We start from the raw sequence: 26,646 nt of genomic DNA, 5'->3' as shown, positions 1-26,646 counted from the left end.
AGTTCAGCGAAGCAAGTTAGATATTCCTTTCCTGTCCCTCGTAACTGTGTCTGCATCACAACAAAATCAAACCTTATACCTATTGGCACTGTTGCTGGAAGTCTGTCTAAATGGGACCAAGGCTGAATGGTCCACAAGAAAATAGGCCAAAGTGATTCTGACCTTCAGATGTGATCCTTCACAGTCAGAATTGATATATCTTAGGAATGCATTGTGAAGAAGCTGATGCTTGCGGCTGACCATATTGTACATATCTAGACTCCAGGGCTGTCAGTCCATCACTAGGTTCACTTTAACAAAAATCAGGCTCATTGAAGACATAGTCCATCAAACGAGCAGTGAAATTTTGGTGCATGAAAGAAATGATGAATGTAGAATGAAAACAGGAAAGTTTCTAAATCAGTGGTTTTCAACCTTCCTAGATTCAAGACCCCCTCCCTCCCGCCCTCAGAAAATGTCAACTTTTAGTTTTGACTCATATTTTTGTCAACAGAAAAATAATCAAGCAATTCTTCTGTTGAAAGGATCTCAGAAAGACCATAATGGGTCAGAATATTTTTAACATTGAATGGCTATTTGAAATCTCTGGGTTTAACTTGTGAAGCCTGTTTGTATACCCAACAGTGGCAGGCAGCAAGAAGTTGAGAATCACTTTTCTACATGGTGGGAAAACCACACTCGTGCTGAAATATAAGTAATGAAACTGGTAGAAACTCTTATTCTGTGAGAAAATTTGGTGATTTCAGTAAGGCTTTATTGTGATCTGGAGCTGCTGAAGTTCCTAGGTCTGTGGAAGGGAGACTATAGTGACGTCGCTGATCGCTACAACGATGCAGCGTTGGCGGGCTTGAACAATGATGCTACTGCGCATTAGAGTCGGAAACAAGCCGTGTGCCATTGGGACTGCACAGTAACATCTGCGTAGTCAGGGCCATGTGGAGATGTGCCTAAGGAGTCTGAAAGCTCTGATACTACCAGTTCCTAGGACAACAAGGGTCCAGGTTATAGACCTCAGAGACAGGAGCTGGCATGCCCAAAAGCTGGGAGCCTAAAAAGCCAGGAATCCCCAAGGGCTCTGGATTACAGCAATAGACTATGAAAGCCTTTGGGTGGATGACTACTAGGCAGTCAGAAGGAGCTACCCCAGAGCCACAGCCCTGAAAGCCTCAAGTCCTGAGCAGCACATGAAACGATCTGACAGGAAACCAAGTACATTCCCCTGGGAGTCCCACCTGTGTTTTTATGAAAGTTCACCGAAGCTGAGATGTTTCTGGCAATTTTCCAACCAGATCTAGTCAGTAATTATATTGACTCAGCTATGCAAAGGGCTTTTAGAGCAGAACAATTATCTTTGTGGTTTTTCTGTCTTATCTAAATTACTAACAAGAGCGTAAATAAAATGAGTGTGTGAGAGATCCTCAGGTGCCTTTTGCCATAAAGAGACCTCTGTCTGTATGACCATTGTTCAGCTCCCCTAAAATCCACCTAGGGCAAGGCAAAATGAGATGTATTTACCAGATGACAGAGATTTAGAGTGTTTTTTTCCCTCCATGAGTTCTTTAGCATTTTGTTGTATGTCTTCGTTTGCAATAATGGCCCTAGTCCTGTTTCCATGGCTGCTCCTGGGAGTCTTGCTATCAGCCTCAACTGCAGCAGTATTATTTCCCTTTCTTGTTATAACTGCTATTAATGGCCCTTGTTCCTGGCAGTCTCAAGCAGAGAAGCTATTAACATAATGGGTCAGAGAAAGTGAGTTACCCTTCTGCTCCACGTAGTGGTCCCTCCAGAGCCTGGTTGGGGTAAACTGTCTCTTTAAAGGAAGAAGCTTCTATAGTCCTGCTTTGATTCTGTGACAGCCTAGAAACTGAATTCCAGTCCTTCATGAGCATTGCCTGGTAAAGGGATCATTTTGCAGAACCACCTGTGTATTCCTTGGAAGATCAGGTGCAGATTTGCCTCTACATATGTAGAGTAAAACACTAATGAGAAACTGGGTCCTTTGTTCTCACCTTCTTAGTCACGGTTCTTGGTACCTTGCAGAAATAGAGCACATCCTAACTTTAACCCCTCTGCTGCATCCCTGTACATGAGCACACTACTGGGAATGTAGTTGTATTCATTCAGGGGCTAATCCCTGCATGGACTTAATTTGACAGAGCTCAAGTTTTCAAGGACCCAACATACCATAATTGGACCATAAGTTCCAAAGAGACCAACCATTTAGGTGCCTTAGGACATGGCAAGATTTTCCAAATACCATATTTTTATGGTGTATAGATTGAAACAGTGTATAGGTTGACCCCCGGTTTTCTGATGCAAAAAGTTAGGATTTTCATAGGCATGGTGTATAAGTTGGGGCTAGGCTCAGTGTTCAGCTGGCACAGCCCCATCCTCCGTGAGCAGCGCTGCCTGAACTGTGCCAGCCAAGCACCAAGCCTGGCCTCACCTGCTGTGAGCAGCGCTACTGAGCAGCGAGCTCTGCCCCATCCCCTGTGAGTGAGGCTGGGCTTGGCACTTGGCAGCACTGCTTGCAGCAGACAGGGCCAGACTCAATGCTAGGCTGGTGCAGCCCCATCCCCTGCAAGCCTGGTGCCACTCACAGGGGATGGGGTCATGCCAGCTGAGCGCTGAGCCTGGCCCCATCCCCATCCCCTGCCAGCAGTGTGTCCTCAGCTGAGCACGCCCCAGCTCCAGCCCCTGCAAGTAGCGCTAGGCCTGGCACTTGCCTGGGGATACACCACTCACAAAAGATGGGGCCGGGGCTGAGGCTGGAGCCGGGGCCAGGGCCAGGCTTGGCACTTGGCTGGTGTGGCCCCATCCTTTGCAAGCAATGCTGGGCTTGCAGGGAATGAGGCCAGGCCAGCGAAGTGCCAAGCATGGCCCTTTCTGCTCCGAGTGGCACTGCTGAGCACCAAGCCCGGTGCCACTTGCAGGGGTCAGGGCCAGGATCAGCACTTGGCTGGTGTGGCCTCATCCCCTGTGAGTGGTGCCAGGCTTTGCACTTGGCTGGTATGGCCCCATCCCCTGTGAGCAGTGCTGGTGCAGCCCAGTCAGCACTGCTCGCAGGGGATGGAGCCACACCAACTGACCACTGAGGTCAGTCTAATTCCCATGCCTTGGGAAATCCCAGGCTCAACGCTCAGCTGGTGCAGACCCATTCCCTGCAAGTGGTGCTACCTGGACTGTGCCAGCCAAGCACTGAGCCCGGTGTCACTCACAAGGGACCGTGGTATGCTTTATAAGTTGAGGTTGACTTTTAAGAGTTAAGAATTGGACTTCAAACCTCGACTTATACACCATGAAATACAGTAGCTTAGCATCTAACATGCTTAGTAGAGTTGTTGTAACAGAGGCTTTTTTGAACAAAGCAGGAATTTTCTTGGAAGCATAAACAGTTTACTTTACATCAATTCCTTGAAAAATTGAGAGAAATACCATGACATTTTAAAACCTTTTCGTCAATTTTTTTCTGCAGAACATAATTCCCAGTGTTCAGCCATGCTCATTCAGAATAACTTCAGGGTGACTTTGCCTGTACACAGCTATAGGAATTAGCCAATACACTACAGATCCACATATCAAAATCCAATCAGTGTCTCAGAAGAACCACTGATTGAGAGCCAAACCTGGCCATTATGACACAGCCCAGGCATAGGGAGAGAAAAGGCAGACCTGCCCCTCACTCCAGGAGTAAGGCGCAATTTCTCATAGGAATCCTATGAAGTGCAGCTACTTCTCCTCTGTGGTTATACAGTTCTGTTAGCAGGGACAGGCTGAGAGTCTTCCCTTTTCCCTTTGAAGGTTTCTGTGCCTTGCATGTGCGAGCACACACACGTATACAGTTAGTGGTTTAAAAATCTCTGTGTACAAAAACTCACATGAATGTACACACACGTGCACACAGACATACACACACACACAGTCCCTGGGCTGAAGATCTATCACTCTATAATGACATGAAAAGTAGTTAGCTATGTTAGTCTGTAGTCAGGGAAAAGGCAGGGCAAAGTGGCATCTTAAATACTAACTCATTCAGAAAAGCATAAACTTTTGTAGGTGACAGCCTCCTTTGTCAGATTCATAGGCTCTGCTTTCTCTGTGAAGACTAGCAACCTGCAACTGGTGTGGGAGAAGCACACAGCTGAAAGCAGAATAATTTTTTATCCATCAGATCCAAAGCTTCAAATTCCACACTCAGCTAAGGAGACTCAGCAATAGTCAATGAATAGATCAGAAAAATTGTATTAGAGAAGTACTCCTAGCGTTGTATGTGCCTAATATGTAGAGATCCCTCAGAGCCCTAAAGACTCATAATTACATTTATATGGATTAGTATAATCCATGAATTTGTAACCCCATGGGAGTAGGTCATGGAGGGCTGGGGAAATACATTGTTGGCATACTCTGCTGGAGGATGCTTGATTGATACAAGTGTTCATTTTAGGCCTAATAGGAATGCAAGGATAAAATGCTGGCAACCTTAAACTGATTTGTTTTCCTTTGATTACAACACAAATCTGGTTTGTTTTTGTTTTTGAAATAGTAATTTAATTTTTCTTTAAAAAAAGTTTTCTGGCAAGATGAAAAATTCATTTAAGGGAACATGTTAACATTATACATTCTTAAAGTAACAGAAATTTTCACTTATGTTCTCTGCTTATTAAAATGGAAAGAATATTTTTAAATTTTCATTGTGGCTAATTACTGTTACACTACTTTTTTCAAATCAACCTATTAAAATGAACTCATTGACTCTAGGTAGGTTTCTAATCAGGTTCATTCTCTAGTTCTCATGTACAAGTATAAAGCAACCTTTGGATTCCAGTGCTTCAGGGCACTACTTAAGTATGACTCACTGGAATGTGTTCACTGAACTGTCTTGATTTAGGTTCAGCTTAGCAAAACTTCATGAGCCAAAAATGGCCTCACTTTGCTCCTTTTATATTTATCCAATTGTAGCTTCTTCTTTTCTGAGTTACAGCAAAAAGAATCAAGATTCCACACACTTGTCAAGGAGACTTTGATCATTAGAGAGATCACTCTGAGGATGCCATTGATCAAATATTCACTTGCAACCTGCATTCAAAGGAGGTTGTAGCTAAGTTGGAAAACCATGTGCATCATTAAAGCTAAGTGAAAGGTAAATTGCAAAAGTCCTCCAAAACAAAAGTAACAGACCTTATCCTTTAAAGCATTGAGTATCCTTAAATCTCACTATGATATGTGGGTATTGTAGGTACTTAGCAACACAAAGCATGTGCCCAGTCCCCTATAACACGGAGTCCTTTGTACCTAACAAGAGTACAGAACTCATTGCTTCACTCTCACTTTGGTACTTCTTTTAAATGGATTTTGCATGAATTTGTTTCCAATTTTTAAAAGAGAATCTAACTCAGTGATTCTTAACCAGTGTGCCACAGCCACCAGATCCTTTAAGGGCACCACCAGGTATGAGGAGATAAACAGGTAAGTACAGTATCAGACTTGTCCCTCCCTGACTGATCGCTCATGTCCACTGCCTACCTGCAAGGAAAGCATATAAAGGATACATTGATTTTTTTTTTTTAATTGGGTGTCACTCAGTTCACAAGGGTAATGGAGGGGTGCCTTGAGTCCATAAACATTGAGAACCACTGATCTATATGCTAGAGCACAGACTAAAGTCAAGCCAGATAGGCCAAAGTCAAGTGAGATCTTGGGTCAGAGTGCATTGTACCAAATCATAGAACAATGTGCTGGGCACCCAGGGCAGCTGCTGCACACAGGGGCAACAGAGACTTCCAGTTGCTGCTGCTGCTGCTGCTGCTGCTGCTGCTGCTGCTGCTGCTGCCAGAGTGATTGAATAGCTGCAATGGCATCCTTTTTATCTTCCCCTTTCCCCCAAAATCAACACCTGGGGAAGCTGACCCAGTCACCCCACTCTAGTTATGTTTGTACTCATAAATATCAAATACATTTCTGCCTTCTCTGTGTGCGGAGTGTATTAGAATATCAATTAGCTGTTTATTAACAACTACCAGTAATGTCTTTTTTTAATAAAAAACAAACCCCTAAGTATAGGCAAAACAGTTGGCCCATACTGGGGAGACATAACCTGCAAATTTTGTTCTTAATACTCAAGTTCTAATATGAGTACAGGTTGTTAAAAAGAAAGTAGTTTAATTCTCATGTGTATAGTTGGGGAGTGCAGTTGGTCATTGGAAGAGTTTCCAGATGTGCTTTCACAGGCCATTTTGAGCGTTATCAAGACTGTCTCAGATAAAAACCCTTTCTTTAGCAGGTCCAGAAATTCGAACTCTGACACAATCCTGGTTCCTGGTGTAACATAATCACAAAAGTTCCCATTTGGGCTACAACCCAGTGCCATGACCTGTGACCTGTGGAAGTTCCTCCTTCTTGGAAGCATACCAGCTCCCACATGATATGAACAAGTAGTTGCTTGTGCTGCCTGAGGTCGGTTTTCTTCCTTTTGTTTTTTTGGATGGGCCTTCATTGTTCTTGGATGTGGCCATTCCTGCATGGGCCTTCATTATTGAGACTCACCCCCTTACTCCTCTCCAAGTACCCAGAGGAAACTCCCAGACTGCTGAAAAAAGTCAGGGTAGGCATGGCACAAGCATGCACCGCCATTCTTTTGCTGTCAGTCAGTCCCTTGTGTTGGGGTTAAATGGCCCACTCAATCTCCATATGACTGACAGAGAAATACATTTCCCACAGGGTTGAGAAGGATGTTTGGCGTTCTTCTCCTGGTGCATGGCTGGGATAAAGTGTTAAGTGTTATCACTTGGCCTAGAGCCACCGACTTCAGTAGAGTTATGCCATCATCCACCAGATGAAGTGGCTCGTGGCTATGAGGGGAAAGGCTTTTTCCCATGCTCTGGACTCTGTTACCACAGAGCCTAACAGATCATACACCTCCAGCTGACTGTACTGCAAAAGAGTCAAAGACAAGATTTGATCCCCTGATTTTTTGCTGGAGTTTGTTGGTGATTTTTTTCAAAAAGTTGCTATGGCACAGTGTTTCTTTGTGGGGTGGCTCTCACAGCCATTTATGCCTGAATGGCATAAGAACAACTGTCTTGGGTTTTAAAGATATTTCACTGATATAGCCATGCATAGCTGTGACACTACAGCTAGCTGTGATGAACACTATAGTACAGAGACACCTACCTGTGTTATAAGACATGTATTATCAGCTGCTAACCACAGAAAAAACAGAGGGACTAGAAACATCGTAATAAGTCTACAACCTGAAAATACAGTGAAAGATGTCATTGGTGGGGGGAGGAGGTGAAGGGAAATATTACATTTATGCAGAGTACTTGATATTCAAATCTTAGTATCATCTGCAGAATAAACTAATACCTAAGGTTCAGCATGATATGCAGAATAGTGCTTAGAAAGCACTCTTAGTGACATTCATGCATTCCCCAGTTTAGTGCTATTTGACAGAACAGTTCCTCATCATCCTGAGCCACTTGGACCTGCTACCTATGATATAGCTAGTCAGTTAAGACAGAGTCAGAGGTCTCCTTGAAGCAACCCTTGCAAAACAATATTTAAATCAGGCAAGCATACATGAAACAGAAGCAGAGTGAATGCAGTATGATGTCAGTTTACCAGGATGATCCAAACCATCATAGTTGATTGTTCAGGCTCTTCATACAAGCCAGAAGAGCAAATGAGACAGCAAATGTTTCCTGCAAACTCAGGAAACAACACTGGCAGTGGCAGCTCCAATGTCCTGTTTCTGAATAGTGTGCTCATTATTTCCTACCAGAAAAGGTAGTAGCAGTTTTCCAGATGTATAATTCACAGGCATCCACCTGTGGAGAAATCTTACTCCAATTGCTTTGCACCAGTGCAGCTAGTCAGAGCTACTAATCTCTAAACTGCTGTACTTCTGCTACTGTGATGACTCACCTGCACTCAGTATTTGGATACTGGAAAACAAAAGTCTCAGGTTGCTTGAACTTGCAAGCTTAGCTTTGAAATTTCCAAGTCACTCAGCAAATAGCATATGCTTCTCTTAATGGAGAAGTAAGATTTGTTGCTACCAAAGTCTCTGAAAAATGCACCTCCACAGGCTTTTACTGACAACTAAAGGACTGTTCTCCTAGGTAGAGGCACTTTGTCCATGCCTCACATAAACCATACTGCCAGACGTTAATTTTGGTCTTTCCACCTGCAATGCCTAGCTAAACTTTATACAGAGCCAAGAAAGTTCTGGCTGGGTTGGTCTTCTCTGACCTAATATCTGTTCTTCTAAGAAGTATATAACACCTGTCTTAGAGCATGCCTGCTAGCTTACATCAAGACCCATTCCCTCTTGAGGTTGGGGATTAAAAAATAACATAGTTTGACTCTCAGTATTTGCTACCACATTAGACCTGTAACTGTCTGCATCATAAATTAGGAACTCTGGTGACTCAAGGATATGTTCAGCCCTGTGTCATTAACTCTGCTAGTCAGAACTAATGAGACAAGCCAGAGAAGTCAAAAGTTCTTGCTTCGGTAGCTATTGAATGGTGAGGAGTGTAATCTCACTCATGAAGCATGAATAGTGCTGAGTCCCCGTCTATAACCTGGATCTTTTTTCTTTTGTTAATAAATTGTTCCATAGCAGCATCAACAGCAAGAATGCTTGTATGGCTTTTGTAGATGAAGGTCTTTGATGATTTTCTGAGCTATTTAAACACATGGTAGGGGTTTTCTCCAAGGAACACAAATCCCTCAAACTGTATGCTATAAAGAAACAGCAGGAGGCTGCAGACTTTTTATTTTGGTTTGTTTTGTTTGAAGCTTGTACGCCCCTAGGACATTGGAAGGAGTGACTTTGGCAAAGTGATTTTGAAGGACCACCGCCCCTTGCTTTCCACCTTTTTCTTCCTTCTGTCAAGGTCTCCATCACCCTCTTCCTTATCAACCCACTCTTTCTGTTATACAGACATGAAGCACCAAGTCACTTTGATGCTAAGCCATCATTCAGAACCACATGGCTGCACTACAACTGCAAGATGAAATCCCAGATGCGGCCCTCATAAACATACTGCAGAATCAGCTGCTGGATTCTGCCCACTTCCCAAGTCCCTCAGAGCAGCGATCTCTGATTTTCCATTTTAAGTAATTAAATGAAGGCTTACTTTTACCAACTAATTAATGGTTAATTAGCTAATGCAGTAATGGAAGTGGGGTCTGGTATGTGCAGAGGGGAATGGATTATACTAAAGCCCTGACAGGAAGCAAAGCAGGAAAAGAGCCTGCGAATAACTCTCAGACCTCTAGCCCTTTAAGGTCACTACTCCCAAGTCTGCCAGCCAGTTCTGATCGTCCTGTTTTCATCCCGATAACCCCGTCCTAATCTCTGTATGAGGTATGTCAGCATCAGCTTGCAAGTACATGTAAGACAAATCTGCACGTTCAGGTTTCTCAGTATCTATCACAGTGTGCCCTGGAAGCTCTCTGCCTGTCTTCTCTGAGATATAGTACTGATAACTGCTGAAATACAGGGAATGGCTTTTCTCTTCATTTCCACTCTAAGCTGGATTTATGGCACCAGAATAGTTTTCTGCTTTGGAGAAATGTGCTGTTTCTTCACCATCCAGCATGCATGCCTCATTCATAACTAGGCCTGAAAATACAGGAGAACTCAGATACCTGGCAGGATTGGTGTCTTGCCCTACGTGTGAAGCTGAAGGTTTGTGAAGTAGCTAAGGGCATTCAGAGCCACAGCAAACAGCTGCGTGGGACTGCTAAGGTGCTCCAGCTGCTTGCTTCAGCTTTTATTTTAAAGGGCACCGCTTCTCCAATGAGCTACACAGAACTGCTCTTGAGCTCCAGTGGCGTGAAGCAGCAGTGTCCTTTGAAGTAGAAGCCACAGCAAACAGCTGAGTGTCTCAGTCTTAATTTGGCAAGCAGTTATAGGTTATGAACCATCTTGATGTAAAAAACTGGGGCTCTACTGTATATCAAGGATCAAGGTATCTTTCTGAATCTAGAGATGGAGGAGATGCACAGGAAATGAACAGGAGATAAAGGAAACAATTCAGCTGAACTTTTTTACACCTCTGCTCTGCCTAAACAACTCCGTAAGTGTGGAATTAACTGTGAAAGCTTTGACTGGTTAAGAAAGCAAGCTTTTTGGGCTTGGTCTCCACTACCTTGTAATATAAGGCACCACTTACACCTTGGTATGGCCTGTGCAAAATGTTATTGAAGTAGACGAGTGACATTTTAGACATGTTTAGCAGTAAGTGGAAATGGCTGCTCAAGCTGTGAGGTAAAGAAATTTAGGCCCTTTATTTTGCGCCCTGTTACAAATGTTAAGCTAAGGTCCGAGATCTTCTAGACTGCAGAATACAGTACCTATCATTTTTAAATTTGTCAGGCAGCAGCCCTGAAACCTTTCCCTACTTCACACACATACACACATGCATGAGCGCGCACACGTATGCCTCACTCCTCATTCTTGTTCACCTAGCTGCCGGCCTAATCAGGACTTTCACTAAAGTCTATTGAGTTAGGTCAGAGCAAATCCTGTGCAAAATCTTTGTACCTCCTAAGAGTCCCATAGAGTGATGCTAATCTTTAATGAAAAGCTCATGAAAAGTGCATACATAATTGATGAGGGAGGATGGATCACATGCCACCCTATCACATTACACAAAGGGGACATACCATTGCCCTGTGCATGTAGGATGTGTGGGTTGTTGAGACTATTGTGTAATGCAGGCAGCCATTTCACTCATGGGAGCTGAAAGGAGTTTTGAGAGACAGGCAAATCATCTGGACTGACTTGTCCAAATGATAATACCTAGGTGTCTTTCTCATAGGAACTAGTGGGAGAAATGCATGTCCATTATTGGCAATATAGACTGAGAGCGCAGAGACTGTGCCTCAGAGAGTCTGTGAAGGAGAGGAACTTAATGAGCATATGCTCTTGAGAGCCAACAATGTTATTTGTAGGTAAGCTTTTGCCTAGTTTTTCCTAAGCAAATTCCAGGAGAGCACGGATAACCTGCTGACTCTTGGTGTTTCATTTCCCACCCTTGCTTTGTTACACCTAGAAAATATATTTAGATGTAACCATGGGGGACTGGTGCCACCTGATAGTGGGGAGGGGGGGGCACTAGCGGCCAATTGTCGACCGGGGAGGGGTCCCTCACTGGCAGATTGCCACCAGCACTTCTGCCAACAGTGGCAAACACAGAAGTGCCACTGGCACTTCTCTCAGTGCCCCCACAATCTCGGGGGGGGGGGGCACTGGCCATTGCGCCCCAGTCCCTGGCAAGGGCCAATCTCAGGGGGGGGCATGTGTCCCCCCTACATGTTGCCTATGGATGTAACCCTGCTTCTATTCTGCATGTTTGACTATGGTTATGTCCTGTAACGGGGTCTTCAACCCCTGGTCCACAGGCCAGATCCAGCCCCCACTGCCAAGTTGTTTAGTTTAAGGGCTCCACACAGATCCAAAAATATGGCATCAGGGTAATAATGGGTCCCACTCCCCTGCTGCCAAATTTCTAGATCCAAGGAGAGTCCCATGACCTGCATATAGGGTTACCACCTGTCCTTAATTGGGCGGGACAATTCCACATGGGAACCTCAAGTCCTGATTCCAGGCTGCATGACTCTGGGACAGCATTTGTGCTGGATTTGCAGTACCTGCAGAGATCAGGAAAGGGTGAGTTTCCCGTTGCAGGCTGGCAGTGTTCCAGTCTGCAAGGCATGGCTCGGAGTGGGACACAGGGGCTGCCACGTGCATGTGCACACCCGCACACATGCACGTGGCTGGGAAATATAGCCAGGGAGTATTGAGAGAAGCTCCCTGCATGTAAGTCTCTGGGTGGGAAGGGGTATGGGGGCGGGGGATGTGTTCAGATTGAGGCCCCAATGGTGAGGGAGGGAATGGGCTAGGGGTAGGAGGCACTGCTTGGCCAGGGTGGTGCATGGGGTTGGGGCAGGGAGCAGGACAGAGGTGTGGGCAGCTTGTCCAGGGGGCATAGGAAGCATGTGCTCCCCCAAATTTGTGTGCAGGGCAGGGGCAGATGCAGGCTGCCCACTGTGGGCTTAGGGCTCTCCAATCTGCTACCCTACCCCTGGGGGTCCTGCACCAGCTGTGCCATGGCAAGGTGCCCCTTGCCTGCCCAGCGGCAGAGGGGGTTGCAGCACCATGGATTTGTGTTCTCTGCTGCTGCTGGGCAGGGAGGCAGGGCTTCCAAGTGCTGCACAGCCATCTCAGGGCTCCCAAGGGAAAGCCTTGTGCCACTCATATGGCCTGTAGGGCCAGAAGAGTAAGCACACTGTTCTCAGATAGTAACTGCACATTCTGTATCTGCATACCCTCATTAGTATATATGTTTGAGGGGGCTACTTGCACCTGTCTTCATTGTTTGTAGGCATAGGTTCATTGTCTGGGGTTAAAATGTGCCATAGTAGAGGGCAGGTGGATAAGACTTATGTCCACTGTCCCTCCCTTCCAAATCTGTGAAGTTTGTAGCACACAAATGTTCTTAATGCAAAGTCATACCAAGGTCACTGATAAGTCCACACTCACTGTGCATTCTGCAGGGGTCTGCATTCATGGGAGTTTCCCTTCCCAACTGTTGGGCTAGGTAGTAGCTCCTGCATTTGTTTGCTGGTGACTTGAATCTGTTTGAGGTTTCACTTACTGCTTAATAGCTAATGATGTCTTTAAAGTGCATGTTTGCTCCCTTTTTCCCCTTGTAATAAAACATGTTTAGTTTAAATGTTTGCTTGCAAGTGGGGAATGTTGTTCACCTTAGAACCTTTGGTTAAAATTTGTTTTCCCAGGTTTCTGGGTAGGGGCTTGAGCTGAATTTTAAAAGTTAGAGTAAAACCCCTAAATTTGAATCTTGCCTTTGTTACAGTCATCCACTGCCTGGCAGAAGAATGTATACATTTCTCCTTTAAAAACTGTTCTGTAATGGCTCCCATGTCCCATGCAATAATTGACTCCACTGCAGCTGGAAGAGAGAGACTGCCTTTCTGGATGAAAGGCACTGTAAAATCCAGGGAAGGTATATTCTTCAGCCAATGCAATAATGCTAGTTTCATTGCTTTAATAGTGTGGTGGGCTCTGGGGTCTTATGAGAGCTTGCATCAAGGGATCTGAGAAATCAACCACACTAAATTGCCTGCTTTCAAAAGTCCTGCATGACACCTACAGCTGAGTAAGATGAAAAGAGTGTCTGACTCACAGGGCAATTTGCACAACTTTTGCAGTGCCTGAGCTGAATCCAAGTAGCCATGTTTGGTTCACTCTGCACAAAGGAGCAAGTCTCTCATACCTATTTGAATCCCTTAACCCTGAGCAAGAACTAAAAAAAATAAAAAATATATCACACATTTCTTATTGCCAGGTTGCCTATGTTCTACTATGCTATTTCCATCACAAACAACATTTAATTTCTAATTGTAATTAAAGGCAAACAGATCAATTAGTGATGCATGCCATTTAGCTACATAAGTACCAAAGAAGAGGGCAACAAATAAGAGAACACAGCAGCCATCAGACAGCATAGGGTGGTGAGTTACAGTGTGTCTAGGCATCGTTATTATTATAAATGTTGTTTTCTCAGTCCGCTCCATTTGGCTCTTCTTGCCTCAAATAACTCTGTTGTTATTTGAAATGAGACAATAAATTGCTTCATTTCTCTTAATTATTTTATTCTGGTCAATAATGCTTCTATAGATGACATTTTGTTTTGCAGCTGTAATGATAAAATATGCTATTTGGCAATGGTCACAAGTATAAGCTGTTTAATTTCAACAAATCAGGAAATTTGCCTAACATCACAAGATAAGGAATTGGGACGGGGACACATTTCTCAAAAATAACCCTTACAATCAAATTTCTTTCACTGTCATTTGGGCTAGGGGCAGAAATTATACATAACTGAAGTTTAAGTTTACACATCATAGTTTAAGTGATCAGAAACTGATTTAAACCTGTAACAGAACATAATTTCAGTGCATATAAAGAAGTTTCAAAATGGCTGAAACTGGTTTAAGATAAACCTGGTTGAATGTAGTATCAGACTTAACTGATTTGGGTCAAACCAGTTTATGCAAATTCTGTCCTAGACCCCTTCCTTGTTTAAGTTAAACCAGAGTCCTCCAGCATGTTCTGCAGTGCTGGGCTGGACTGTGCACCCTGCTCCAGAGAGCAGGGCTGGCCTCGCCCCTCTGCCCTTTAGCTTGAGCAGGGGTGGGGTCATGGCCAGAGGCATCCCAGCATGGCCCCGTTAAGGCAAAGTGGGCAGGGAGGGTGGTTAATTCTTTCCTCCTTCCCCCCTCCCTCCCCACCACAGCCAGGATCTGCCAGCAAGTGGTGGAGGCAGTGGCTGGGGCTGGCAGACTCCAGCAGTGGTCCCCAGGGGCAGAAGGGACAGAGGGAGGAATTAACCCTGGACCTGCCTCCTTCACCTTAACAGGGCCATGCCAGGATGGCGTCTGGCCATACCCCTGCCCGCACCCCTGGAACAGTGAGGGGAGGGGCAGCAACCTCTGTCACGGTGCCCCAGGGACCACAATCATGAAGGGGGTTTATTCCCTGCCCCACTGGCAGGGATCACAGCCATCCCAGCATGGCCCTGTTAAGGCTCAGGGGGCAGAGAGGGGGTTAATTCCTGCCCCGCTCCCACCAGAGGACTGCAGCCAGGGTGAAGCAGCCCCCCTCCTCCCCTCCCACCACTGTAGGGTGGGGAGGGGGTCTCTGTGCAGTGCAGCCCCAGAGGGGGACTCTTCCCCTCCTCCTCCCCCTCCAACACTGTAGACAGCCCCCCTCCCCACCCGGCAGCTAGTTAGACTAACCTGCAAAGATTGAATCAATTCAGGCTCAGGCTTTTTGAACGTCTGTCTCTAGCCTTGGGGGCCTTTCTAGGAGAGCTAAAAGTGATCCTTCATACCATGGGGTCCCCTCAAGAAAAACATATCAAAGGACCAGATGAGTGATTCGCAAACAGGGTGCTGTGGCACTCTGGGCCTGCTATGAAATCCTTTAAGGGTGCTGTGGTATGCCATGCAATGTTATCACTGTTAGGTGTACAAACATGATTCACAAGATCAACCCAGGCATTTCAAATAGGAATCCACAGTGTTAAAAACATGCTGACCTCCTGTGGTCTTTCTGAGTTCTTTGCAATGGAAAAAATATCCTATTACCTTTCCACAGCCAAAAACGAGTGAAAGCTAAGCGCTAGCATTTTCTGAGGGGTGCTTTCATTCTAATGAGGGATGCCTTGAATCTAAAAAGGTTGTTAAGAACCATTGGATAAGAACAACTTGTAATTAAAGATTGCAATGAATATTGGCAGATCCTGAAATACTGACAAACTGTACAATCTGCTTTGTGAGTTTGCCACATTTTTACATGACAGGGCTGTAAATATACCTGGCTTCTCCCAGTAAGATAGGTGGTTTGGGTCAAAAATTGACTTATATTTCTTTCCTCTGTGCATGTATCTGGTTGGAGGGAGGAGAAGAAAGCAATCCTCTTTATTGACAATGTTGCTAAAAACCTTTTGAAGCTTATATCCTCCTTTCATTCATTAGTCTGCTCTCCTCCAATCAGTTTAAAACTCTTTGATGTAAACAATTCAGTTTTAAGTCTCTCAGTGGGGAAACAGTGTGTCTGGCAAAGGAAAATCCTAAAGAACAAGGCAAGGCACCAGAAGGACTCCCTCCCTCCCTCTCTCCCAGCAGATGGAGAGAATAGCAGGAAAGCCGCTTCAAGCAATCAGCAAGTGGACAAGGCAGCAGGAGACAGAACTACTTACTGAACTAACAGAAATGAATGGCACCTGCTGGAATTCTGCATACTTTACCCTCCACCTGGGATCTGCTGCAAGGTGGGGAGACTATTATAGGTGATGTGCAAAAATGACAAAGTTTTTTCATGTCTCTTCCCATGCCAGAAAAATGCTACTGTTTACCAGTGTAGTCCAGTTAATGTCACAGTCATTGCTTGGGTAAAACATGGGCTCAAGTCTTACTTCTAGAGTTTTCTATTCCTGCTGCTCCTGCTGGAGTGCACTTTGTGTGAGAATTAAACTGAACTAAATTTTGTCCAGTTGCATGCTGAAAGGAATTCCCAGGATCCTCTTGATGAAGTTCTTTCACTTGAGAGGATCACTTGAGGTGCTTTCTTCATGCCCCCATTGATACTATGTTCTTCAAGAGACCCCATTAGTCCCTAAGGTGCCACCATGCCCTACCTTCTTCTTGATGTTAATGAACATGGTTAAATAAGTTTTTATGTTGTAGCAGTATTAATCCAGGCTCTACTCCCCCTCACGAGCAGTACACTCCTCTTAACAGAGGGCATGAATGAATTTTATTCATTTAATTAACTTGAATAAGCCCTGTGTTACCTTGCAGATTTCTCATCTAAGGGCAGGCCAGTGGGATTCCTATTCAGGATTCCTGTGTGCCTATCACAGGCACCTTTCAAAAGCAGCATAGTGCCTGAGTGGTGTTCAACCCTCTGGCTGGAAGACACAGCTCTGTGGGCTGGATCTGGCCCGCGGGCTGGAGATGGAGCACCACTGCCTTTGTTCAGAGAGAGGCAGATTGAAAAATTAACACAGAGCAAACAGTCAACTCCGTGTTGGGTGCATAATACAAATTTGAAGAATGAATGCTATTATGTGGGCCAGAATATGATATGTTGACAGAAATAATATGGTTTTCAGATTACATTCTAGAGTTAGTGCAAAGAGGTTGAACAGCAAATTCAGCGTAAACTACATGGTTATCACAAAGTACATTTGGAGCTGGGGCCCCGGTAAAGTCTACAAAGGGTTTTGGCTCACACCCTCAAAGCTATTCAGGTCCCCAACTTGAACTGAAGTCAAATGGAGTAGGTGCCTAAATACCTTTTGAGGACTGGGCTTTTGCCATTGCTAATTGATTTTGTTGAGATAATTCAGTGACGGTCAGTGGGGTAAAGCCTTTTCAACAGACAGTTTGGAAGGCACAGCAGGCTTCTGGGGCTAGGGGCTCTGTCATTTTGTGAGGACAAGCTCAATGTAAAATGTAGCTTGTGTAAAAATGCATGCTATCTTCATTATTACTTTACATGTATCAAGCCTCTTTTCCCCCATCAGAAGCTTTTAATTAAGCATCTGAGCATCCCGGCTGTGGTGTTGCTATTTTAAGGCTTTTTAAGCTGGATAAAATGAGGCACAGAAAAAGTGTACTGATTTGCCCAGGGTCTTGCAGAGAGCCTTTAGTAGAGCCAGGAGTGTCTTGACCCTTAATCTTCTCCTTTAATTGCTTGAACAAAAATGTTTTTACATTAAAAAAAATATCTCCCATCCTCTCCCTGCTCCTGCTGTTTCTCAGTGTTCAATATTTTCTCAGTATTCATTATTTCTCTACCATACCAAGGTCTTATATCAACCTCAACCCTGCTATTCTTTGAGAAACTAAGGGTCCATCAGGTCCAGGATTCTCTGTCTGTGAATAGGCATCACTTCAACAAAAGGTACAAATCACGAAGGTGAGAGTCGTTTGTCCAGCAGTTGCTGAGATGGCTTTGTTTGCCATGTAATCATTTCCAGCAGTAGCTTTTCTATAAGCATCACCCAAAAGAAACTAGCACTGTAACATCTGGGCTCTGCACTTTCCCCTTTGACACAGTTTCTATGTGCACAGCTGCGAGGCATAGGCTGTTGCAACTCAGCAAATGTTGCACCTGGTGAGGCAATCTATTGTAGTAGGAGCTTCCTTAGGTGTATGGCAGAGGGATGGTGTTGCCCACACAGGCCAAAAAGGGAAACAGGAATCAAAATTATTTAAAAATATATATTCATTAACAGCATGGAAAACATTAAGTTAGTAAACCTTGAGTGAAATTCACCCTTCCCTCAAGATCTGTGAGCCACTGAAGACCCATGTACTTTTTATGTTGAAGGTGTGATTTAGATTTAAATGGTATATATACCTGTTGCCAGTCTTGTACCTTGGGGTGGATGTCATCTTCAATGCATAGCATAGGCAAGTCTAAGAACCAAGGAGGCTTCTGCAAACATTTGAGCATGACACACTAGCTAAATCTTTAGCTTGCTTTGAAGGACCATCAATGACCATTTTCTTTTTTCTATTAATCTTACTCACATTCTCCAGCACTGAAAATCGCCTCCTCTGACAAAAAGCTCATCAACAATAGCCTTAGCAGCAGAATCTGAGGCCCACACCATCCTGTTAAAAGAAGCAGTTGCAGGGAGAGTGAATAAAGAAGTCTGTAAGTGATCATCTTTCCAACCTTCCTCCGTATGCCTTCTGCTGAGAACATTTTAAAAAATCTACATTCTTGTGAATTAAAGCTGCAGAGGAACAGGCAGCAATTAGAAATACACTGTGATTAATCTGTCTCGAAAGAGACAGTATCAGTCTTCCATTTCTTCCACTACATAAGTTCTACTTCATATTTAATGGGGTTATTAAGCACTGACATTCTAGCAGACCCAATCAATATTACATTCCCCATTTCTGATAATAAGGAACACATGCAATACAGGAAAAAAAAAGTTGGTGATCGTTTCCATTGTCCTACCCAGAGAGTATCAATATAGCTTCACAGCAACTATACATCACAGGAAGTTATGGACAGTGCAGAAGGTAAGATTTCAAGTAATGAGCACAGTTTCTAGTGTAGCCGTAGGTTCCTTTAAGCTGCAGGATGGGTCCCATTAAAGAGGATGAGATTGGCTGATGGAAAAGGGAAATAGCTCTTCTCTATATCACAGTTGATGCAGCAAGACTGGATCCTCTTACCAGAGTTAATCATGGTAAGAACATAACAATGATAAATAACTTTGGTGAGAAACTATCCCCCTCTTCTACATTTTCCTTCTCTTTTTTAATTAAAACAACTCATAGGTTCATCCAACATAGGCTACTGTGACATGTGCAAGGAATAGGAGTGTGTATGTTGGTGTATGCCTAGATATTTCTTTGTTTAGTCTTGAAAACACTTTCACACTGAGGAAAATGACTGTCAGGTACATGAGATGCAAATATTGGAGTTGAGACAACGATTCGTAATAAATTATTTTTTCTGATGAATGCATCTCATATTTGAACATGCAGTATGTCTGTGAGTAATTTTGAATATCTGACTCTAGGAAATGAATGTAAATGTTCTAAATCTGAACATTGTAAATTCTGGGTGGTCAAATAAATCATAAAATGGCATTTTTGTTCTCTGATCAGATGCTGAAGGTGAAAGTTACTCTATTGGTTATGGTACTAGCCTGACTTAGAAGGGTTTAGGTCACTTCTGCTTTGCTACTGGCTTGCTGGGTGGTCCTAATCAAGCAATCAGCACCTAAAGTGTGACTTGGGGTAGAATTTAGGTGCCATAGTCCAAATGAATAATCCACAAAATTCAGCCCTAAGAGGTACCTACATTTTTTTTTTTTTAAAGCTAGTTAGGTGCCTGAAGTCCTTCTGCCACTGTTGCTGCCCAGGACTGTCATCACCTTGGCTGAGCTGAGTGTCCACTTAAGAGCATTTGGGATCCACACTACTAAGTTTCCTGAGGGGCTTAATTCAGTAGGCATGTTCTAGACACGCCAAGCCTACACTGACAGCACTAAGTTCTCTGTAGGAACCACAGGAACCATAGCCATTTTCATTCTGAACCCTGGCTGGTAGTGGCGATGTCTACCCTTCATACAATCACTAGGGCTGTGCAAAGCTTTGGTCCCCGATTCAATTCGGCACAGATTTGGCTCAATTCAGTGGCCGAATCTCTGAATCTGAATTGAATCAGAGGACCCTTTAATCTCTCTGAATCGGTTTGGAACTGTCCGAATTGATTCGGAAAGATTTGGCGATGCAGATGTAGATACAACTTTAAATGTTTTTTCTACATACCTCTAGGTAGCAGGGGCTCTGAACGCTGTGGTGCTGTGGCAAATGCAGCGTCCCATAGAAGCATAGAGGGCTGTGCAGCATACTCAGCAGCAGATCTGGAAGTGGAGCAGAAGCACTTCCACTCCACTTCCTGGTCCATCAGGGAGTGTACGGCCCCTGCACCCCTGCCGGCTCGGCGACTGGTGCCTCCTGGGTCTGGGGGGGTACCTGGGGTCCCCCTGCGGCTGATCGTCAGGCCAAGGCGGTGTGGGGGGGGCAGCACACTTCCCAGCAGACCCAGAAGTGGACCAGAAGTACTTCTGGTCCACTTCCAGGTTTGCTGCTGAGCATGCTGGAGAGCCCCCTGCACTGCTGTGGGATGCTCCATCCACCCCAGCATCACAGCGATCATGAGCCGCGTTGGTACCTCAAGGTACATAGAAAAAACTTTTAAAGCTGTGTCTATGTCCGAATAGCTGATTCACCAAATCAGCATCGAATCGTCAGATTCAGCCGAATCGAATTAGGGATAATTATCCGAATCAATGGTTTGAATCACTGTCCCCGATTCAGGCTGAATCCAAATCCAAATCAAATAGGGCCCATTTCGCACACCCCTAATCATTTCCTGGTGGCTTGATTGGTTTAGGGAGTGGTAGACCTGAGTTCTAGACATTCCTCAGCCTGAGGGGTTTGAAACCAACACCTCCTGCCTTCCAAAAGAGTGCCTTAACCACCAGACTACATGCAGAGTGGGAATGGGTGAAGGGTAGGCTAGCCATGTGATAATCCTGGAAATCCAAGATACTGCCTCCCCCTCCCCCCATGCTCCACAACTCTGGGGGGTGGGTTGGGGCTGATGCAAGGTGCTCCTTACCACTCTAACTCCCAGCCAGGAGTCCTGTGCCCCTGCATTTCCCAGATGCCTATTATAATTCTCAACAGCCAGCTGGGACTGGCCTCTGAAATCTGGGACTGTCCCAGCTAAACTTGGTCACCCTAGCGGAGGAGCACTCTTCACCCCTATTGTTGAAGCCATGTCACTGTGTAGAAAGAAATGTAAGATTCATGAATGAAAGCAAGCAAGACAGAACATGACTCTACATCCCAGTGAGAAGGGCACTCTCTTATGAGATTCTAATCTAACCACTGCTTTCAGTTATATTTATATATTGTAGGCATTATATTATATATTTATATGATATACAATGTCTCTAAAGCAAAATGCATAAGCAGTCCCTGGGCCAGAGACCAGAACCAAGGATTTCATGGGTTCATAGATTCATAGATGTTAGGGTCAGAAGGGACCTCAGTAGGTCATAGTTTCTAGTCATCGAATCTGACAGGTAAGAGCTTGTCCAGTCTCCTCTTGAAGACCCTCAGGGTAGGGGGGAGCACCACATCCCTTGGAAGCCCGTTCCAGACTCTGGCAACCCTAACAGTGAAGAAGTTCTTTCTAATGTCCAATCTAATTTTGCTCTCCGTCACTTTGTGGCCATTGTTCCTAGTTACTCCAGGGGGTGCCCTAGGAAATAGAGCTTCTCCTATTCCCTGCTGCCCTCCCCTGATTCATTTATAGGCAACCACAAGATCACCTCTCAGCCTTCTCTTGTGAAGGCTGAAGAGATCTAGGACCCTCAGTCTCTCCTTGTAGGGCCTTGCCTATGGCAGGATCTCCGAGGCGGCTCTGAAGCTTCGCAGCCACTTCAGCCAGATCAAAGGAGAAACCCATTCCAGAGCTCTGGATCAGATCCCTGGTATCCGAAGCAGCCAGATCTGAAGCCAGATCGGATCGCTGCCGACTTACACAGGCCTACTATACAGTTTCCAAAAAGTAGATACCAAAGCCCATCCTTTCAAAAATGGAATAGGTGACATTCCATTCTGACCATATGAATGGCCCCTATCAAGATTCTCCACATCCCTCTTGAAGTACGGTGCCCAAGACTGGATGTAGTACTCCAACTGGGGCCTGACTAGTGCCACATAGAGGGGAAGCATCACCTCCCTGGACCTGTTCGTCCTGCATCTGCTAATGCATGATAAAGTGCAGTTAGCCTTGTTGATCACTTCATCACATTGACGACTCATGTTCATCTTGGAGTCAACTATGACTCCAAGATCTCTTTCCACTGCTGTGCTGCTGAGATGGTCATCCCCCAGCCTGTAAGTCTGTTGGTGGTTCTTTTTGCCCAGGTGCAGCACTTTGCACTTGTCTTTGTTGAACTGCATAGTATTTTGTTCTGTCCATTTTTCCAACCTGTCCCAATCTGCCTGAATCCATTCCCCACCCTCTTGTGTGTTAACTTTGCCCCATAATTTGGTATCATCTGTAAACCTTATCATCTGAAAACCTTGGACCCAGTACTAGAGGCCAGGACCCCCTCCTGCCACAGTGACTTCTGTAACTAGTAGGCTGGAGAGTAGGAGTCATCTAGGACCACCTGAATCCCTTGCTGACCCCCTGAATCTGTGTCATGGAATGATTTCACCAGAAAGGTGGGGGATGGATAGAGCGGGGGGGTATGATTTCCTCTTCCAGTATAGTCTCTGGCCTAAATACCTAGGGCACTACCAGGAAGTGGGAGATACCAGTTTATACCTCTTCATGCTCAGGAGGGGTGGTGGAATTAAACCCAGATCTTTCCCATCTTTTGTGAGTGCTCTGACCACCAAATAATTGGATAAAAAGGGGTGCAATTCCTCCTCCAGCTCTGTGTTAGAACAAAATAGTGTCACCTATTCCATTTTTTAAAGGATGGGCTTTGGTATCTACTTTTTGGAAACTGTATAGTAGGCCTGTGCAAGTCGGCAGCGATCCGATCCTGCTTCAGATCTGGCCGCTTCAGATACCAGGGATCTGATCCAGAGCTCTGGACCAGGTTTCTCCTTTGATCTGGCCGAAGTAGCTGTGAAGCTTCAGAGCCGCCTTGGAGATCCTGCCATGGGGCACAATGGGGAATCAAATATCTATAACTTTGTTGATTTTGTCTGATTTGGATGAAACTTGCAGGGGTGGTAGCCTCTGCTGATGGCATGAAGTCTTCCAAGTTTTATGAAGATTGGTGCAGGGGTTGGGGGGAACTGTACCCCAAATTCTTGAAAGCAAAACTCATGTCACATCTATGTGTTACACCATAGTGGGGTGAAAACTTCAGGGATGGTACCCCTGGTGATGCCACAAAGCCTGCCAAGTATCAAGAAGATCAGTGCAAGGGTTTGGGAGGAACTGCAACTCAAGCTGATGACAAGCAAAACTTGTGCCATGGGTGACACTGTTTGTGTTAAGGTGCAGCAGGGTGAAAGCTGCAGGGATGGTAGCCCCTGCTGCAAGCACAAAGCCTGCCAGCTGTCAAGAAGATTGGTGCAGGGGGGTTCTGGGGCCCTGCACCTCTAGCTGCTGACCGGCAAAACTTGTGCCATGGGTGCTTGTGCAACTGACTGTCTCTGTCTTGGGGCAGTTGTCTGTATTCTTTCCTCTCTTTAGTCTCTGCTTTTGTAGGTGTTAATTGATGGTAATTAACTGGTTACTTTAGCTAGCTACTGTGTATTGAGCTGGTCCCTGAGTGAATCATGATTAATTGGTAACTGGTAACACAGTAGCTTAGCAGCCAGGCCTGCAGTAGTGTCCTCCCTCCCCACCCCAAGACAGAGACAGTCAGTTGCACAAACACCCATGTTACGAGTTTTGTCTGTCAGCAGCTAGGGGTGCAGGGCCCAGAACCCCCCTGCACTGATCCCCTTAACAGCTGGCAGGCTTTGTGGCATCAGCAGGGCCCACCATCCCTGCAGCTTTCACCCTGCTGTGCCTTAACACACACAGTATCACCCATGTCACGAGTTTTGCTTGTCTGCAGCTTGAGGTGCAGTTCCCCCCAAACCCCTGCACCGATCTTCTTGAAACTTGGCAGGCTTTGTGGCCTCACCAGGAGCCACCACCCAGGCAGCTTTCACCCCACTGTGGTATAACATATACCCCTGACGTGAGTTTTGCTTTCAAAAATTTGGGGTGCAGTTCCCCAGAAACTCCTGCACCGATCTTCTTGAAACTTAGCAGACTTCATGGTCTCAGCAGAGGTTATAATACCTGCAAATTTAATCCAAATCAGACAAAAAACAACAAAGTTATAGATATTTCATTGATTCCCCATTATACCCTATGGCCAGATCTCCAAAGCGACTCCAAAGCTTTTCCGAAGCGCTTCGGATGCTCCGAACCACTTTGGAAAGCCTAAAGAAGCCAGCACTTTGATCCGGACATGCTGCTTTGGACGCCGAAGCATCCGAAGCTTCTCTGGATCCAAAGCTCTGTCCAAAGCCTTGCACAGTCCTACTGTATAGGACTGTAACTCCTGAGGGAAGGGAGATACCTCCTGGTGGTGCTAACCAGATGCCTAAGCCCCCAAGAAGATTTCAAGTGATGCCTCTCTCCTTAGCATTTCCTATTGGGCAGCTTAGGTGGCTCTCTGCCCAACAAAGATATTTTGTGATATCCTTTATTGTACCAACTGTATAGTTGGGAGAGCTGCTGGACAAGCTTTCAGGCATCAAGTGCCCATCCTCAGGTCTAAGCAGGTCTAGGAAGGGTACATGATGCTCAAAATCTTGTCCAACAGTTTTCCCAACTGTACAGTTGGTGCAATAAAAGTTACCACAAAAAATCCTTGCCTCTCATACATTTCCTGGACCATCATGGCTACAACATGCCAACCCTACTACTGCTTAGGTTCCTAACTCCTCCTGTGCATGGTACAGGGAGCCTCAGCATTTAGCTCAGAGCTATGGATTTGCTACAGGGGCCCAGAGCCTTAAAGCTAGGTATTGTGATGTTTTGTATATGGCTTCAAAGCAAGTCCCTTCATGGACCTGTGCCTCAGGGTCCTTTGTGTAAAATGAAGGTAACTAGAACTTCCCTACTTTGGTGGGGTATTTGTGAGAATAAACATGAGAGAGGCTGTGAAGCGTTCAAGGAACCCACAGACATGAATTTGATAGCTATCTATTGTGAAATATGTATCTAGTGAAAGATTATCTCAGACCTGTACAAATTCTTTGGGAATTGCAACATTACTGAAGCAAATAGCTTTTCAAAATTTGAACAAACATTTCTTTTTTGCCACTTCCTCCTGGCCTTGAGAAAGCTACTCACTTTGTTGTGTCAGTTTTCATGATTTTTCTCACTGCTTGAGGCAATTATTTAATGCATCTGTGAAAGAAAAGGAATTTTCCTCCCACTTTATGTTATCCTTCTTCTCTTACCTGTTCTAACAGGCATGTCTTGCTAAGAGCTGTGCAGATCCCAACCCCAAAGCTTTCATGTCATTGTATGTTCAGTAAATTTAAGGTGAAGGATTGCACTTGAGTTAGTGAGTCACTTCAGTAAATGTCTTCACTCACACAACTGCCCCCCCTCTTTTTTTTTTTTTTTTTTTTAATGAGCATTACATTGGGCTCAGTGTGAAAAAGACAATGGCCTTCTCAATCATCTCCCTGCTCCAGCCTGGGGACCTCTCATTCTTCTTGAAATCTTCTGGGAGGGATGCAGGCACCTTAGCAACCTTCCCAAATACTGGTGTTGGGGAAAAGGGCCACCACATGTGTCACAGACCCATATGACACCAAATGATAATAGTAATTGACATCCTCATGCAGGATTTCAGTTTTCATTTTGAAAATAGTTGAGGTAAAGATGAACTCTGAACAAGATGTAAACCAAGGAGGGGTTTCTGCCCCACCAAGAAGGCTGGGATGTTCTCTTAAACATTTTACTAAAATTGCCGTGGGGGGTGGCAAGGGAGGAATCCGATGGGTGCATCACTGGCTTTGTTGTTGTTGTTTTCACATTAATATTGTGAGGGGTTTCTTTTTTTAATTGGGAGTCAGCAAAAAACCCAAATAAGTATTAATAGAATTGAGTCAAAAGGTGACATATACACCAATTTCTATGTAAATATGAAATGTTTCTAACAATGATGTTTCTAGGGTACTATGCATGTAGCTGTCATTTATACAATCATATGCTAATAATGGTGCCCTGTCTTTCTGCTGGTGAGGGAAGTTGCTAGGCTCTTATAAAGCCCGGACAAGTGAATCAGTTACTTATGATGAACCCAGTTACTGCTCTAACTCCCTTTCAACTATTATGAACCCCTACACAAAAATCTACCTCAGTTTCTCTCTCTTTTCCTTTAAGAGGCCTCTTCTTTCTGATCCATTGCTTTCAGGCCTTCATTCCATTGCTTGTGTTTGCTTTATCATATTCACTCAGATAAGAAGCTGGCCAGAGCACAATGTCCGCTTTGTATTAAATTGCTCTGATGCTGTAATGGCACAAGCCATTCTTCACATTAAGGTGGCTGTTCTTAGCCAACTTTTAAAAACCAATTTGAACAGGAAACTGCAGAATGAGAAATCATCCACAGACTGGATTATGTTAAGTATAGTTGAAACAGGGACTATGGATTCTTATCCCATTATCTGGGTTAGCTTTGGTGACTCCTCTGTCCCTGTGGGCTTACTGCTTGTTTCCTTGACTCTCCCAGCACTGTCCCTACTATCTCTCGGTCCCCACCACCCTTGTCTTTTGTATTCCAATTTTTCTCTCCTTTCTGCTTGTGCTCCTTCATGCTTTCTCCATGTCCTTTTACAGCATCTGATGAAGTGAACTTCATCACACACACACACGCGCGCGCGCGCGCACACACACACACACACACACTTTAGCTACATACAGACATCCAGGGAAGTTAGATCACATGAAAG

The 26,646-nt window shown here is 44.8% G+C and overlaps 1 long non-coding RNA gene across 5 annotated transcripts in view; it reads left to right on the top strand.

Moving 5' to 3' along the window:
* The window catches only part of LOC102564456 (uncharacterized), a 69,858-nt gene that overhangs the window by 17,150 nt on the left and 26,062 nt on the right, over window positions 1-26,646 (top strand). For 2 of the 5 annotated variants that reach the window (XR_002087809.2, XR_002087808.2), the window contains exon 2: window positions 15,724-15,872. This is a non-coding gene — a long non-coding RNA (uncharacterized LOC102564456). Of the gene's footprint in view, window positions 1-9,832; window positions 10,089-15,723; window positions 15,873-26,646 lie in introns of those variants that run through there. The other 3 variants (XR_002087811.2, XR_009455880.1, XR_002087810.2) reach the window with 3 other exon arrangements.

This window comes from Alligator mississippiensis, chromosome 1 (genome assembly GCF_030867095.1).
Source record: "Alligator mississippiensis isolate rAllMis1 chromosome 1, rAllMis1, whole genome shotgun sequence".
Taxonomy (NCBI): domain Eukaryota; kingdom Metazoa; phylum Chordata; order Crocodylia; family Alligatoridae; genus Alligator; species Alligator mississippiensis.
The sequence above is the reverse complement of the archived record's forward strand: the minus strand, read 5'-3'. Positions and strand labels throughout refer to the sequence as shown.